Source organism: Aegilops tauschii, chromosome 5 (genome assembly GCF_002575655.3).
Source record: "Aegilops tauschii subsp. strangulata cultivar AL8/78 chromosome 5, Aet v6.0, whole genome shotgun sequence".
Lineage (NCBI taxonomy): Eukaryota > Viridiplantae > Streptophyta > Magnoliopsida > Poales > Poaceae > Aegilops > Aegilops tauschii.
Genome location: NC_053039.3, coordinates 232,047,777 through 232,056,368, shown reverse-complemented (window position 1 = coordinate 232,056,368; position 8,592 = coordinate 232,047,777).

The window sequence follows — 8,592 nt, the reverse complement described above, 5'->3', positions numbered from 1 at the left end:
CTATAAGTCGCCATTATGAGATAAAATAATATCCGGTGTTTATTAACCCGGCCTGGCTTTCTTCATAAGCCGGCAATATATGATAACTACCAATGCTCAAGTTTTGGGTTATCACCCTTATTCTACTGGTTTGGTAAACCAACAGTGTGATCAAATATCACAGGTATGGTATATTTTCAATTATATATGGTTATAATTAAAGCCAGCCTCGGTTATAAACTATTTTTAGTTTCCCATGGCTTTATATGGTGTGTTATGACCCGTCTAGCAGTAAACCGCCAGGACACTTTTAATCCGTTGTATGCAGGAACAGATTCAACGTTGCTAATATTATAAGCACACGTGCCATATCTTAAACATGGTGAATCATCAGTGTCATGCAAAGAAAAATATGCGCTATGGCATAACAGATCAAGAGTTTGAACTAGCCTATTACAAGGCGTTTGGTGCCCAAAACTATAATTGTTTTCAACAAGTCTTGCAGAAAGCGGATGCTAAACCGGCCCCCAGTTTATGAATCTTCGCCGGGCTGACTTGAAGGTTGCGGATCATCCAGCGCCGGTTCATCTTCCTCTTCTCTACCCAGTGGCTGGAAGTCAATGGTTGTCCAATCAATCCCAGTTAATGTAACATCCCAAATTTTCAATTTGGAATGTTATACATTAGATCATCATGCATAACATATTTTATTGCATTTTGTTTTGCGATCCTAGAAATTCTACGCAACTCAAGGACCCACGGAGAGAGTTGGGGATTTCATTATTTTCATATTTGGGTTTTCTCAAATTTTGAAAATAGGATCATTTGTTTTAATTATTTTATCTCCGAAAATATTTCATATCAAATATATGAGAGGGGATAAAATGACTTCTCCACAAATAATGAAATATTGGAGGAAAAATATTAAAAACAAATATTTGATTTTATTTGGGTTTTATTTGATTTTGTTTGAATTAGGAAAAAATATGTGTTTTTAAAAATTGCATTTTAGGACCAAATAAATGCTCATCTTGTTTGGCTTATTTTTAGAGGACGGGGAAAATTTATTTCGCGATTTTTGGAGTCCGTTTAGTATTTCTTTTCTTTCTTTTTCTGCACGTCCGTTTAAAAAAAACGAACCGACCTACCGGGCCATGTCCGGCTAGGACTCTGGCCCGGCCGGCCTTTATATGCCGTGAGGCCGCCTCGCCAGCCCAAGCCCGCCCCCGCGAAACCCTAGCGCCGCCGCCGCCGGTTCCGCGCCGCCGCCGCGTCGCCGCCCTGCCGCCCGGAGCCGCCGCCGTCGCCGCCCCGCCGCCCCGGAGCCCCGCCACCGACCCCGCCCGACGCCGGAGCTGCCCCCACCGCCGCCGTCCCGCCACCCGAGGTTGACCGCCGCCGTCGCCGGTTTTCTCCGGAAAACCGTGCGTGTTTTTTAGAAAACCCCGGTTTATTTTTTATTAGATCGGTTTTATTTTTTCGGTTTAGCCTATTTCGCGGACGTTCGTCCGTACGTTCGTTTTATCGAATGGTTTTTGTCGTTTAACCGCAGACAGCGAACGTTCGTTCGTTAGCATATTCGTCGGTTTTTCTTTTTCTCGGATTTTCCGCGATTATTTTCGATCGCGATTTCAGATCTGTTTTTCGTTTTAGTATAACTTTTCGCTCGTTTATCGGAATCAGGCGATTCAAGCACCTAGAGTTTCGTCTCGAAACCCTCTTTCTGTTTAACCAACTCAAACAAGTTTTTGCTACTGTAAAATTTGACTTAGGTCCAGATTAGTAAACAAAGCTTGTTTCTTTCGCCGTTTGAATTTCGTTGCTTCGTTCGAATTGATTCTTTTTGCAAACCTGAGTTCTTAAGTTGAACTTTCTGGTTAGATCTTTTATTATGAGTTTTACCCGTGCACCCTTGCTTGATTGCTTATGTATGTATTATTTGTTTGCGATAGAGTACCCGGAGTGCAAAGCGTGCTACTACGAGTCTCTAGGTTTCATGGATCATCAGGAAGGCAAGTAACACTTTGATCATACCTCTTTACCACCCAGTTTTATTGCATTAGATCAATCCTCAAACTATTGCATGATTAGGATCTGATTAAAATGTGGGTTTTGGGAAGTAGATGAGGTAGTACCTATTGCCCTGTTTATATCAAACCATTGGGAGTTACTTCTACGTTTGCTTATATTGCTATGCTATGCTCGTAGACGTGGATTGGGTTTGAGAGTTTTCCATGACAGATGTGAGATTGTTAATTAATGGTTCAACTTAAGGTGGTTACTTTAATTTACATCTGGGTGGATTGAGGCACCTGGAGAACCCAGTGTTGCCTGTATTTTTGGATATCCCGGAGTACCCGTGTGATCATCCTATGGACCGCCACCCAGACTCAAAGGGATCATGAGATTTTTCATGCTAGAAACTTCTGTGTGCAACCACAAGCTATTATGGGCTCTAGCATAGTTGAGTAGGTTTCATGGCCTCTTGAAGAGGTGGGCTAGCAGATGTAGGGGAAAGTAGGTGTAACTGTCCACCCGGAGTAAAGAGTATTATTTCTGAAAGACTGTGTCTCGGTCATCCATTTCTCAAACACCATGTAGTGCGAGAAATCAAGCGGAGGCGATCGAGTCTTGTGGGGAAAAGTGTGCAAACCTCTGCAGAGTGTACAATCTAATCATGGTTAGCCGTGTCCCCGGTTATGGACATCTTGAGTATCTAGTTCTTGAATTATCATGTGAATCTCATCATCATGTTACTTAATTTAATTTGATTGGGTTAATCACGTTCTTAATTGGGATTGAGTTGGAGGTACCTTCTCAATGTTTAACAACCACCATGATAGTTAAATAAAATTTATTCCTTTGTGGTAGGGAAAAATTGGCTTTTTCGCAAAACTGTAACCATAGAGCTTTCCACCAGCCAAACATGCATGTAGTGATAGCATTATTCTATTCATTACTCTCTATGTGTTACATTGCCAGCATATTCCATGTGCTGGCCCGTTTTCGGGCTGCAACGTATCATGTTGCAGACTTTTCAAAGGCTGAGTAAGGTGCCATAGGTCGTGGTCTTATACTCAGTGATGCCGTTGGAGTTGATGGACTCACTTTATCTTCCAAAGCCTTCCGCTGTTATCGTTTAGATGGCCTTAAGCCGTATTTATTGTATTAAGTTCTCTTTTGAGACATTCGATGTAATAAGTGTGTTATTGTTACTCTGTTATAAATCCTTCAAGTACCGTGCGTGTCAGCATTACCGGTCCAGGGATGACACTGATGCACAGAGACTAGACTGTTTGAGGTCTGGTCGCTACAGTTAAGGCTTTGGATACAGCTTCATCACTTATAAGTGTCGAGGGATCAACATCAAGGGCATAGGTATGCTTATGGATTGGAGGAATAAGATTTCGAGCATCATAAGTTGGCGCATTAACTCTCTTGTTGTTGGCATCATAAATCGACTGATAATGTGAAAGATCGGTCTCTTCAGCCAATTTGCTAGCCAACGGGCACATTTCCTTCGTCAAGGCTCTGAGGTCGCCATTATCAAAGTCTGACCCGTCCTCTTTTATGCTCGGATAGCCGTTTTCCACATCAGCCGGATCAAGATCAGATATCCATGCTTTGGCCCGAGTTAGTGGAGTAAGAGCACCCGCCCTGGCGGCTGATTTCTTCAGTTCTTCAAACCGGGCAGGCATCATCGCCAGCCTTTCCAATGTCTCCTTGATCAAGGTCGGGGGCGGTTTGTTATGGGAAGCTGTGCAGATAACCCGTTGTACGCCGGTATATAACTGCTCTATAAGTGTATAAGCGACGTTCAGTCTTTGCCGCATATCTGAGCCAAGATGAGCAACGCGTGTTCCTGCATCATAAAAAACATCTATAAACCGGCAAGTTCTTACATCATACATGTTTAAAGCTTATGAAGAAGCTATTTACCAAAAACAGCAGTAGTCATGGCATTTATTTGCCGTTTCAAACCAGTCAGCTCCTCTGCTACCGGATTAAGGGCCGCTTCAGCGTCCTCAGCCCTTTTCAGTAGAGTTGACTTCTCTGTATCCCAACCTACCCGCTCGTTCTTGAAGCTCTCCTTCAGTTTCTCCATTGCTGATAAGGCACTGGTCAGTTCCTCCTTGGCCTTGGAAGTCTCGGTTTGTTGAGATTTGATATTTTCTTGAAGGTCAGCAATTTGGGATTCCTTCTTGATAAGCTCAGCCTGCAAGAGAGATGCAATTTATGAGATGACACTGCATATTCCAAGTCCCAAGTGACGACGACATGTACCTAGGGTAGGGTCATAGGCCTGACCTAGACACCCTCCCCAAGGACATTGCCCAAAAAGTCAGAAGCATTCAAGGCATAGCATCATCCACTCGACCAGAAGCATTCCGCTCGGAAGATTCAGTGTCACTCGACCAAGAGATAGTACTCACTCGACCGTAACAAGAATCACTCGACGCACAGAAGATCTAAATCCACTCTGTACAACAACGGTCGGACGTTTACTCTGTAGACTTAATGGTCATTTATGTCACTTTATTATTGGCGTTACCAGAAACGCCCCATCTTTATGTACCTTAAACCCTGTGTAACTGAGGTCAGGAGGGGCCTGGCGAACTCTATATAAGCCACCCCCTCCTCAGGGACAAGGGTGGACACCCCCTATAACTCCACACACATATAATCCAATCGACCGCCTCCGGGCACCGAGACGTAGGGCTATTACTGTAGGGGAACGTACTAATTTCAAAAAAATTCTTACGAACACGCAAGATCATGGTGATGCATAGCAACGAGAGGGGAGATTGTTGTCCACGTACCCTCGTAGACCGAAAGCGAAAGCGTTATGACAACGCGGTTGATGTAGTCGTACGTCTTCACGATCAGACCGATCCAAGTACCGAACGCACGGCACCTCCGAGTTCAGCACACGTTCAACTCGATGACGTCCCACGAACTCCGATCCAGCAGAGCTTCGAGGGAGAGTTCCATCAGTACGACGGCGTGATGATGGTGATGATGATGCTACCGACGCAGGGCTTCGCCTAAGCACCGCAACGATATGACCGAGGTGGATTATGGTGGAGGGGGGCACCGCACACGGCTAAAAGATCAACTGATCAACTTGTGTGTCTTGGGGTGCCCTCTTGCCCCCGTATATAAAGGAGCGAGGGGAGGCCGGCCGGCCTCTCTAGGCGTGCCAAGGGGAGGAGGAATCCTCCTCCTAGTAGGAGTAGGATTCCTCCTTTCCTAGTCCTACTAGGAGGGGAAAGGAAGGAGAGGGGGAGGACAAGGAAAGAGGGGGCACAGCCCCTCCCCTAGTCCAATTCGGACTAGGCCCATGGGGGGTGCGCGGCCAGCCCTCGTGGCTTCTCCTCTTTTTCCCCTAAAGCCCACTAAGGCCCATATGTACTCCCGTATTCCCGTAACTCCCTCGGTACTTCAAAAAATACCCGAATTACTCGGAACCTTTCCGGTCCGAATATAGTCGTCCAATATATCGATCTTTACGTTTCGACCATTTCGAGACTCCTCGTCATGTCCCCGATCTCATCCGGGACTCCTAACTACCTTCGGTGCATCAAAACACATAAACTCATAATACTGATTGTCACCGAACTTTAAGCGTGCGGACCCTATGGGTTCAAGAACTATGTAAACATGACCGAGACACGTCTCCGGTCAATAACCAATAGCGGAACCTCGATGCTCATATTGGCTCCCACATATTCTACGAAGATCTTTATCGGTCAAACCGCATAACAACATACGTTGTTCCCTTTGTCATCGGTATGTTAATTGCCCGAGATTCGATCGTCGGTATCTCAATACCTAGTTCAATCTCGTTACCGGCAAGTCTCTTTGCTCATTCTGTAATGCATCATCCCGCAACTAATTCATTAGTCACATTGCTTGCAAGGCTTATAGTGATGTGCATTACCGAGAGGGCCCACAGATACCTCTCCGACAATCGGAGTGACAAATCATAATCTTGATCTATGCCAAGTCAACAAGTACCATCGGAGACACCTGTAGAGCACCTTTATAATCACCCAGTTACATTGTGACGTTTGGTAGCACACAAAGTGTTCCTCCGGTATTCGGGAGTTGCATAATCTCATAGTCATAGAAACATTATGTATAAGTCATGAAGAAAGCAATAGCAACATACTAAACGATCAAGTGCTAAGCTAACGGAATGTGTCAAGTCAATCACACCATTCTCTAATGATGTGATCCCGTTAATCAAATGACAACTCATGTCTATGGCTAGGAAACTTAACCATCTTTGATTCAACGAGCTAGTCAAGTAGAGGCATACTAGTGACACTCTGTTTGTCTATGTATTCACACATGTACTAAATTTTTGGTTAATACAATTCTAGCATGAATAATTAACATTTATCATGATATAAGGAAATATAAATAACAACTTTATTATTGCCTCTAGGGCATATTTCCTTCAGTCTCCCACTTGCACCAGAGTCAATAATCTAGTTCACATCGCCATGTGATTTAACACCAATAGTTCACATCACCATGTGATTAATATCCATAGTTCACATCGCCATGTGGCCAACACTCAAAGGGTTTACTAGAGTCAGTAATCTAGTTCACATCGCCATGTGATTAACTCCCAAAGAGTACTAAGGTGTGATCATGTTTTGCTTGTGAGAGAAGTTTAGTCAATGGGTCTGCCAAATTCAGATCCATATGTATTTTGCAAATTTCTATGTCTACAATGCTCTGCACGGAGCTACTTTAGCTAATTGCTCTCACTTTCAATATGTATCCAGATTGAGACTTAGAGTCATCTCGATCAGTGTCAAAACTTGCATTGACGTAACCCTTTACGACGAATTTTTTTGTCATCTCCATAATCGAGAGACATATCCTTATTCCACTAAGGATAATTTTGACCGCTGTTCAGTGATCTACTCCTAGATCACTATTGTACTCCCTTGCCAAACTCAGTGTAGGGTATCCAATAGATATGGTACACAACATGGCATACTTTATAGAACCTGTGGCTGAGGCATAGGGAATGATTTTCATTCACTTTCTATCTTCTGCCGTGGTCGGGCTTTGAGTCTTACTCAATTTCACACCTTGTAACACAGGCAAGAACTCTTTCTTTGACTGTTCCATTTTGAACTACTTCAAAATCTTGTCAAGGTATGTACTCATTAAAAAACTTATCAAGCGTATTGATCTATCTTTATAGATCTTGATGCTCAATATGTAAGCAGCTTCACCAAGGTCTTTCTTTGAAAACTCGTTTCAAATACTCATTTATACTTTCCAGAAAATTCTACATTATTTCCGATCAACAATATGTCATTCACATATATTTATCAGAAATGTTGTAGTGCTCCCATTCACTTTCTTGTAAATAAAGGCTTCACCGCAAGTCTGTATAAAACTACATGCTTTGATCAACTCATCAAAGCATATATTCCAACTCTGAGATGCTTTGCACCAGTCCATAGATGGATCACTGGAGCTTGCACATTTTGTTAGCACTTTTAGGATCGACATAACCTTCTGGTTGCATCATATACAACTCTTCTTTAAGAAATCCATTAAGGAATGTAGTTTTGACATCCATTTGCCAGATTTCATAAAATGTGGCAATTTGCTAACATGATTCAGACAGACTTAAGCATCGCTACGAGTGAGAAAATCTCATCGTAGTCAACACCTTGAACTTTGTCAAAACCTTTTTCGACAAGTCTAACTTTGTAGATAGTAACACTACTATCAGCGTCTGTCTTCCTCTTGAAGATCCATTTATTTTCTATGGCTCGCCGATCATCGGGCAAGTCAACCAAAGTCCACACTTTGTTCTCATACATGGATCCCATCTCAGATTTCATGGCCTCAAGCCATTTCGCGGAATCTAGGCTCATCATTGCTTCCTCATAGTTCATAGGTTCATCATGGTCAAGTAACATGACCTCCAGAACAGGATTACCATACCACTCTAGTGCGGGTCTCACTTTGGTTGACCTACGAGGTTCGGTAGTAACTTGATCTGAAGTTACATGATCATCATCATTAGCTTCCTCACTAATTGGTGTAGGAGTCACAGGAATAGATTTCTGTGATGAACTACTTTCCAATAAGGGAGCAGGTACAGTTACCTCATCAAGTTCTACTTTCCTCCCACTCACTTCTTTCGAGAGAAACTCCTTCTCTAGGAAGGATCCATTCTTAACAAAGAATGTCTTGCCTTCGGATCTGTGATAGAAGGTGTACCCAATAGTTTCTTTTTGGGTATCCTATGAAGATTTACTTCTCTGATTTGGGTTCGAGCTTATTGTGTTGAAACTTTTTCACATAAGCATCGCAGTCCCAAACTTTAAGAAACGAGAGCTTAGGTTTCTCACCAAATCACAGTTCATACGGTGTCATCTCCACGGATTTAGATGGTGCCCTATTTAACGTGAATGTAGCTGTCTCTAATGCATAACCCCAAAATGATAGTGGTAGATTGGTAAGAGACATCATAGATCGCACCATATCTAATAAAGTACGGTTATGATGTTCGGACACACCGTTACACTGTGGTGTTTCAGGTGGCGTGAGTAGTGAAACTATTTCACATTGTTT